The following is a 9,016-nucleotide window of genomic DNA, read 5'->3' on the forward strand; positions in this document are numbered from 1 at the left end:
ATATTTCAAATTCAGTTTGAATTTGTAATAATCTGTAGACTGATAAAACTGATCCACATATGCATTTTGTTCTCCTTTGTGTTGATCCAACTCTTACAAGCTGTGCCCCACTGCCAGAGAGAAAGAGAGACAGAGCCCCTGATTTTAGTAGACAAATCGACTGGGTCTGTGGTAAATAAAGACTTCAGCCCAAGCTGGGCTGGAGCAGGTTTAAACCCCAGACCAGACCAGACATCACTACTGCACCCCGTCGCATAAGTGCCCATAGATCATAACTAAGGCTTGGTGCATGGAAACAAACTGTTCCAATGCTGGACAGTTTTAACATTACAGCAGTCTGTATGTCTGCTGAAGCCATTTGGGGAACGGCCTTGCTTCCAGCAGGTACAGTAGGTAGGTAGGTGAGATAATCAAGCCACTAAACCCCTTAAGAAAGGCACTAAACCTGGCTGAACCTGGGAACTACAGTGCCTTGCGAAAGTATTCGGCCTCCTTGAACTTTGCAACCTTTTGCCACATTTCAGGCTTCAAACAAAGATATAAAACTGTATTTTTTGGTGAAGAATCAACAACAAGTGGGACACAATCATGAAGTGGAACGACATTTATTGGATATTTAAAACTTTTTTAACAAATCAAAAACTGAAAAATTGGGCGTGCAAAATTATTCAGCCCCTTTACTTTCAGTGCAGCAAACTCTCTCCAGAAGTTCAGTGAGGATCTCTGAATGATCCAATGTTGACCTAAATGACTAATGATGATAAATACAATCCACCTGTGTGTAATCAAGTCTCCGTATAAATGCACCTGCACTGTGATAGTCTCAGAGGTCTGTTAAAAGCGCAGAGAGCATCATGAAGAACAAGGAACACACCAGGCAGGTCCGAGATACTGTTGTGAAGAAGTTTAAAGCCGGATTTGGATACAAAAAGATTTCCCAAGCTTTAAACATCCCAAGGAGCACTGTGCAAGTGATAATATTGAAATGGAAGGAGTATCAGACCACTGCAAATCTACCAAGACCTGGCCGTCCCTCTAAACTTTCAGCTCATACAAGGAGAAGACTGATCAGAGATGCAGCCAAGAGGCCCATGATCACTCTGGATGAACTGCAGAGATCTACAGCTGAGGTGGGAGACTCTGTCCATAGGACAACAATCAGTCGTATATTGCACAAATCTGGCCTTTATGGAAGAGTGGCAAGAAAGCCATTTCTTAAAGATATCCATAAAAAGTGTTGTTTAAAGTTTGCCACAAGCCACCTGGGAGACACACCAAACATGTGGAAGAAGGTGCTCTGGTCAGATGAAACCAAAATTGAACTTTTTGGCAACAATGCAAAACGTTATGTTTGGCGTAAAAGCAACACAGCTCATCACCCTGAACACATCATCCCCACTTTCAAACATGGTGGTGGCAGCATCATGGTTTGGGCCTGCTTTTCTTCAGCAGGGACAGGGAAGATGGTTAAAATTGATGGGAAGATGGATGGAGCCAAATACAGGACCATTCTGGAAGAAAACCTGATGGAGTCTGCAAAAGACCTGAGACTGTGACGGAGATTTGTCTTCCAACAAGACAATGATCCAAAACATAAAGCAAAATCTACAATGGAATGGTTCAAAAATAAACATATCCAGGTGTTAGAATGGCCAAGTCAAAGTCCAGACCTGAATCCAATCGAGAATCTGTGGAAAGAACTGAAAACTGCTGTTCACAAATGCTCTCCATCCAACCTCACTGAGCTGGAGCTGTTTTGCAAGGAGGAATGGGAAAAAATGTCAGTGTCTCGATGTGCAAAACTGATAGAGACATACCCCAAGCGACTTACAACTGTAATCACAGCAAAAGGTGGCGCTACAAAGTATTAACTTAAGGGGGCTGAATAATTTTGCACGCCCAATTTTTCAGTTTTTGATTTGTTAAAAAAGTTTGAAATATCCAATAAATGTCGTTCCACATCATGATTGTGTCCCACTTGTTGTTGATTCTTCACAAAAAAATACAGTTTTATATCTTTATGTTTGAAGCCTGAAATGTGGCAAAAGGTCGCAAAGTTCAAGGGGGCCGAATACTTTCGCAAGGCACTGTATATGCCACAGCACAAATGGATACATAGTAAAAGCTGAAGGTGATGTCTGATGTTTTCTGAAACAAAAGAATCAGCTAAACAGAGAATCTCAGATTTATGATGATTATTACATTTCATACTTGATGTTTGTTTACATCCAACCATCTGGGCATCATAAAATGTGGCTGTGATTCAGTGCTCAACTCACAGGAGAATGGTTGTCAAGGCCCTTGCCTGCACCAGAGAGAATGTTGCCTGCCCTGCACTGGAGAGAATGTTGCCTGCCCTGCACTGGAGAGAGTGTTGCCTGCCCTGCACTGGAGAGAGTGTTGTCTGGCCTGCACTGGAGAGAGTGTTGTCTGGCCTGCACTGGAGAGAGTGTTGCCTGGCCTGCACTGGAGAGAGTGTTGCCTGGCCTGCACTGGAGAGAGTGTTGCCTGGCCTGCACTGGAGAGAGTGTGGCCTGGCCTGCACTGGAGAGAGTGTGGCCTGGCCTGCACTGGAGAGAGTGTTGCCTGGCCTGCACTGGAGAGAGTGTTGCCTGGCCTGCACTGGAGAGTGTTGCCTGGCCTGCACTGGAGAGAGTGTTGCCTGGCCTGCACTGGAGAGAGTGTTGCCTGGCCTGCACTGGAGAGAGTGTTGCCTGAGCTGACTAATGGAGGCTACGAAAACACAGAAATGGCTCAGGGAGCAATGTGAAACCAGGGGAAACTGGTATTGTGTGAAATAAGTTCGACCACACAATTGTCTTGGTAAGAAAATTGAACAGCAATAGCAGAATGGCTTGACAGAATTAGGCTATGAAAGACATATTGCAGATTCACTTGCTGTGAGATCCAGCACCTGCAGTAAATGGTGAATGGGTGTTCTAACAAAATAATAATAAAATTAGATCTATTCACGATAGCAAAACATATCATGGATTTTTTTAAAGTATAAAAAATGTGCATTCACTGTATGCCTTCTGCAGATAAATCAGTTATACATGTAATATACTATATACTCATGGATAGTGAAAGAACAAGGGGAAAAGCCTCTGTTTGTCGTGTTCTTTTTTGTGGTTGGAGTGATACTATACAGTGGATGTCTAACATTACAGATCCCCTGTGTGATTGATCCAGTTTGGTCATTCCTCCCTCCTTACCAGAGTGGATGACAACCATCTAAAAATACACCACTTATAACCTAATACTAATTGAAAGTTTTGTGCCTCTAAAGGCAGACTGACCTTGGGTCTACTGGCAGGAAAGGTCCATTAGGAGCCTGTGTAGAGAAAGGAAAGGCTATAAGAGCAGGGACACACACATACACTACATATACAAAAGTATGTGGACACCACTTCTAATTAGTGGATTCGGCGATTTCAGCCACACCCGTTGGTGTATAAAAAAGAGCACACAGTCTTACAAACATTGGCAGTAGAATTACCTTACTGAAGAGCTCAGTGACTTTCAATATGGAACCGTCATAGGATGCCACCTTTCCAACAAGTCAGTTTGTTAAATTTCTGCCCTGCTAGAGCTGCCCCGGTCAACTGTAAGTGCTGTTATTGTGAAATGGAAACGTCTAGGAGCAACAACGGCTCAGCCGCAAAGTGGTAGGCCACACAAGCTCACAGAAAGGGACTTTTGAGTGATGTCCTTATCTGTCCTCGGTTGCAACACTCACTACCGAGTTCCAAACTGCCTCTGGAAGCAACGTCAGCACAAGAACCGTTCGTCGGTAGCTTCATGAAATGGGTTTCCATGGTCAAGCATCCACACACAAGCCCAAGATCACCATGCGCAATGCCAAGCGTTGGCTGGAGTGGTGTAAAGCTTGCTGCCATTACATTCTCTGGAGTGATGAATCATGCTCCTCATCTTAACATTACAGCATACAATGACATTCTAGACAATTTGCTGCTTCCAACTTTGTGGTAACAGTTAGGGGGAAGGCCCTTTCCTGTTTCAGCATGACAATGCCCCAGTGCACAAAGCAAGGTCAATACAGAAATGGCTTGTTGAGATCGGTATGGAAGAACGTGACTGGCCTGCACAAAGCCCTGACCTTAACTCCATGGAACACCTTTGGGATGAATTGGAACACCAACTGCGAGCCAGGCTTAATCGTCCAACATCAGTGCCCAACCTCACAAATGCTCTTGTGGCTAAATGGAAGCAAGTCCCCGCAGCCATGTTTCATCATCTAGTGGAAAGCCTTCCCCAGACGAGTGAAGGCTGTTACCGCAGCAAATGGGGGACCAACTCCATATTAACGCCCATGATTTTGGAAAGAAATGTTCGACGAGCAGGTGTCCACATACTTTTGGTCATGTAGTGTAGAATTGTCTACTGTTTGCCAGCCGAGAGTAATTAGCACCTCTGAACAGTGTCGTCAGTCAATCTTTTTTTGTGTTTTCACAGCAAAGACCTTGTAGTCGTCAGCCACAAACCCTGTTAAAATACTCCAAACCAGAAGGTGGCAGTAGTGTTGTTTGGCAATTACAAAATGTACCAAGGTACAACTATGGTACTTTCCCTTATACCATGGTATAGTTTGAATCATGGAAATGTACCATGGTTTTAACTTTGAAGTATGATGGTACACCTAAAAAATACCATGGTATTACCTAAAAAATTATCATATGGTACCATCTCTATTAATTGTGCATTACCATAGTACAATGGCAGTACAATGCATTAAATAAATAAACTCCACCAAGGTCAAAAGAGGTTGGTTGGTATTATATTGATGAATTGACATACCAGTATGGGCAAGTTTCTGATAAATTCAGAAGCGATTTGAAGGCCAGCATCCCGGAGTCGCCTCTTCACTGTTGACGTTGAGACTGGTGTTTTCGGGTACTATTTAATGAAGCTGCCAGTTGAGGACTTGTGAGGTGTCTGTTTCTCAAACTAGACACTAATGTACTTGTCCTCTTGCTCAGTTGTGCACCGGGGCCTCCCACTCCTGTTTCTATTCTGGTTTAGAGCCAGTTTGCTCTGTTCTGTGAAAGGAGTAGTACACAGCTTTGAACGAGATCTAAGGTTTCTTGGCAATTTCTCTCGTGGAATAGCTCACATTTCTCAGAACAAGAATAGACTGACGAGTTTCAGAAGAAAGTGCTTTGTTTCTGGCTATTTTGAATCTGTAATCGAACCCACAAATGCTGATGCTCCATCCAGATACTCAACTCGTCTAAAGAAGGCCAGGTTTAGTGCTTCGTCAAACAGAACAATAGTTTTCCGCTGTGCTAACATAATTGCAAAAGGGTTTTCTAATGATCAGTTAGCCTTTTAAAATGCTAAACTTGGATTAGCTAACACAACGTGCCATTGGAACACAGGAGGGATGGTTGCTGATAATGGGCCTCCGTACGCCTCAAGCTACAATAGTCATTTATAACATAAAAAAATGTCTACACTGTATTTCTGATCATGATGTTATTTTAATGGACAAAATATGTGATTTTCTTTAAAAAACAAGGACATTTCTAAGTGACATTTCTTTTGAACGGTAGTGTATATGGTAGCCTAATCTTTGTCATGTAATAATTTACAGTATTTATAGTCAATGGGTGTTGTGCCTGTTTCGGACCACAGAGGGAGCCGCTCGCCAGTCACGGCTTCATGCGCTCTCACTCTCCAGTGGGTCTCGCGCTAGCCTGCCCAGTCAGTGTCAGGAAAATGAGAGCAAACTGAAAACTGAAGAGAAAAGCACCAGATAAACAAAATATTTTAAACGTTATCATCAAGTTAAACTGAGTGTAATAATATAACTGTTGTTATATTTTTTATGGGGTTTTCATAGTTTCATTTATAAAAGTCTGTTGGCATAGAAGCTAACGTCGGCTATAGCTAGCTCCAGTCAAGCTAGCCTGTTGTAGTCATAGCGACAGGATCAACAAACGTTCTTACAGAGTGTAAACAAATGCACACTTAAATTAAAATAGTGCACAGACCCAAAAACATTGACGGTGAGATTTTGACATCATGGCCCTCAAAAATAGTTGGCTAATGTAAACCAAGCCAAGCTATGCTTTGAAAGACATGATGAGGGTCATCTTTTTGCTTGATGTCATGAGTGTACTCCAAGGAAAGCTAGAAGGTTGTACCGTTAACTCCCAGGGTGTCATTCTAAACCATACAACCTACTACCTCAACCCGGATGCACACATTTTCAGTAGGCCTTCTTCTTGTCTTGTCCACTATTTGCAAGCCAAGAACACTAGAATCTTCTGATTTGTACTGTATGTTGCTTCCATTACCATCAAAAGGTTGGAATAAGTTATCAAATCAAACAACACTGAAACATTATGGTTCAGGCTTTGTTATAATAATCAGAATGTTCTATTCTGCCTCACAAACAATGTATTGGAGCTCCTAAACACCACAGGACAGGAAATATCTATTACTACATTTTACAAATGAAGGGCATCAAAGTTCCCATTTAAAAAAATATGTTGTTCACACCACAATGACAGAGACCCACAGAGAGGAGCTTGTGAAGTCAGATTCGCCACAAGATCGGATCTACGGGTTTGTGCCAAGTGGTTAGTTGGAAAGTATCAAAATAAACATGTCAAATTAAACTGAACAATATGTTACACTATGCCACAATCCTGGGGCTCAACTCTGTTAATATGTCACTTTATGTAAGTGGAGAAGTCAATTGTACCATGCATGCAACAGGCTGTCAAATCAAAAATAATGTCAGTCCTAGGTTGATGTCCACAAATGCATCCATAATGTCATCCTTACACTATCCTAATCAACAATACAGTGAGGACAATAAACCACACAATAAAACCCTGTTCCATCTATCTCACAGAGTGGATCAATTCTGCTACATGTGTTGAATCGTATAAGGATCTGACGTGTTTTGAGCTGAGCAACGGGATGTTGGCTACAAAATAGGAATTGAAAAAGAACAGCACAATAGAAAGAGCCAGACGAAAACTGCAGGGCAGAATCTCCCACATATGATCTGAAAATATACCGTACCTGTCAAACTAAGTCAGATCAAACCAAGTACAGCTACAAAACCTAAATAACTACAGATGTATTGCTTGAATGTACAGGTGAGACTGCAAAGGCAAAGAATGTCTCCATAGCTTGTTGTCTGGCCTATAGACATGGCACCAAGAGGGCAAGCTGATGAGAGGAATACAACACAATGTCTGTGCCAAATCCGAGGTCCACAATTCAAGAAACAGCCATTGGCTTTTGGTAATTCAGGATACAAACAATGGCACAATGTACTGTAGAGGGTAACTTATTTCTGAAGGTAACTTACCTTGTTGATCGTGTGCCTTTCAGGGTAAGGAGTCACCCATGGTCATTTCTCACTCTGAAAACACAAAGAAAGTAACAACATTAATTGGCTTGTTCAAAACCAGCAGTTCCACACCCTACTGCACACTTTCATGGTTCCTAAATCAATAGCAATAGTACAATATAAACAAATTATTATCTTTAAACACACAATATTTCAGACTGAAAATAAATGTGTTGGTGAATAATAAAGCAACGAAAGAAAAAGACGAAGAGAGAACGGCTTCACAAAACCCCTGACAGTACCGGCAATTGTATTGCAATAGTATTCTGTCCATTCTAAAGCAGATTCCATTTACAGTTGCAGCTGCTCATAAGCATCACATGCTTCAGCAGTTCCCTCTAGATAGGAAATGTGCATGGAAGTCCATTTTTCAGTGAGAATAAAAATGTTGTGGAGAAGATCTCTCCCCGTCTATTCTCTTCCCACAGAGACACATGCAGGGGCAGTCCTCTTCTACTCCTGGCCAGCATGCAGCACTGAGGCTGTGGCGAGAGGAGAGGATAGGTTAGCCCAACTTATCACAGACAGCAACAGCAATTTAGAAAATCGTGGCAAGGAGCTGTATAAATCTGCCCGGGTGAACAGGATGCCATGGCAAATGGGATGCTAGTGTAATGGAGCATGCCACGGTCAGCTAGCATTAACGGTGCCAACTACATCGTTCCCCAACACATCAGAATATTCCTGGCTGTGGTTGCATGGCCGCAGTGCGACAAAGCCAGGTATGGAATGGAACAGTGCAAATGTGCCAGTACCAGTGCCACTTACCCAGATCTCTACTAACCATTTGACATTCATCATCTCTACTTGATTTGGATTGTTCAGACCTCTCTTTTGTACCCAGCCGGAGACAGACAGATAGGAATCAGGATTTATCAGGAATCAAAAAGCTATGAGACATGGGTGCCATGCAAAAAAAATTGATTTAAAAATACTAGAGTTGAGTGGTGTTATTGTGCCCAGCTCCATTGGCAAGTCGGGTTCATTTCAGCTCCACACCGTCCGCCATTTTCTCAGCAAACACAAGAATGAAAGAAAGCCCCAAAAAGAAAGAATAAAAACCCTTTGCTGGCATTGCATTCCAAGTTTCCCCCTTCACTCCCTCTCTCGTTCTCTCCCTCCTGGCACCATAACAAAACCTTGGCCGAGGAGGTCACATGATTTCCTACCAGAAAGCCACAGCATTCCCATAAAGCATTCTACTGACATTGTTAAGACATCTTTTGTCTAAATCAAAACCTTAGCCAGCCCAGCCTGCCCGAATATTTGGCACATTCAAGGGGGCAGGGAGTGCAGAGGGAAGGGGTGGCGTTAGGAGTCATGGCAACCCCTACCTGGCAGGCTGCCCATCATCTCAAGGTGGAGAGTAGCCGCGGCTAATGTGCTGTTGAAAAGGAATGCCTGGAGCCTTCCAAAGTCAATTTGATGTTCATGGTGGGAGCTTTCAATTCGCTTCATATACCAGTTCCCTTTTTAATAGAATAAATGAAAAGGGCTCTACAGATTACATCTTCTGCCCATTGAGCACGCGTAAACACACACTGCTTGGAATATACAGTATCTACCAGCATTCACATTCATCTATAATACTTAGTCATCTCTGCTGGTCTGTGTAACTGGGCATTG

At 42.7% G+C, this 9,016-nt stretch overlaps 1 long non-coding RNA gene across 4 annotated transcripts in view; it reads right to left on the reverse strand.

Moving 5' to 3' along the window:
• The window catches only part of LOC118390110 (uncharacterized), a 31,833-nt gene extending 23,210 nt beyond the window's left edge, over nucleotides 1–8,623 (reverse strand). The window contains exons 1-3 of one of the 4 annotated variants that reach the window (XR_004826912.2): nucleotides 8,175–8,623; nucleotides 7,349–7,402; nucleotides 3,300–3,334 (exon numbers count right to left, since the gene is read on the reverse strand). This is a non-coding gene — a long non-coding RNA (uncharacterized LOC118390110). Of the gene's footprint in view, nucleotides 1–3,299; nucleotides 3,335–7,348; nucleotides 7,403–8,158 lie in introns of all 4 variants that reach the window. The other 3 variants (XR_004826909.2, XR_008060504.1, XR_004826910.2) reach the window with 3 other exon arrangements.
• Between the last annotated feature and the right edge of the window lie 393 nt (nucleotides 8,624–9,016).

The sequence above is a fragment of the Oncorhynchus keta genome, chromosome 11 (genome assembly GCF_023373465.1).
Source record: "Oncorhynchus keta strain PuntledgeMale-10-30-2019 chromosome 11, Oket_V2, whole genome shotgun sequence".
NCBI classification, from domain to species: Eukaryota; Metazoa; Chordata; class Actinopteri; order Salmoniformes; family Salmonidae; genus Oncorhynchus; species Oncorhynchus keta.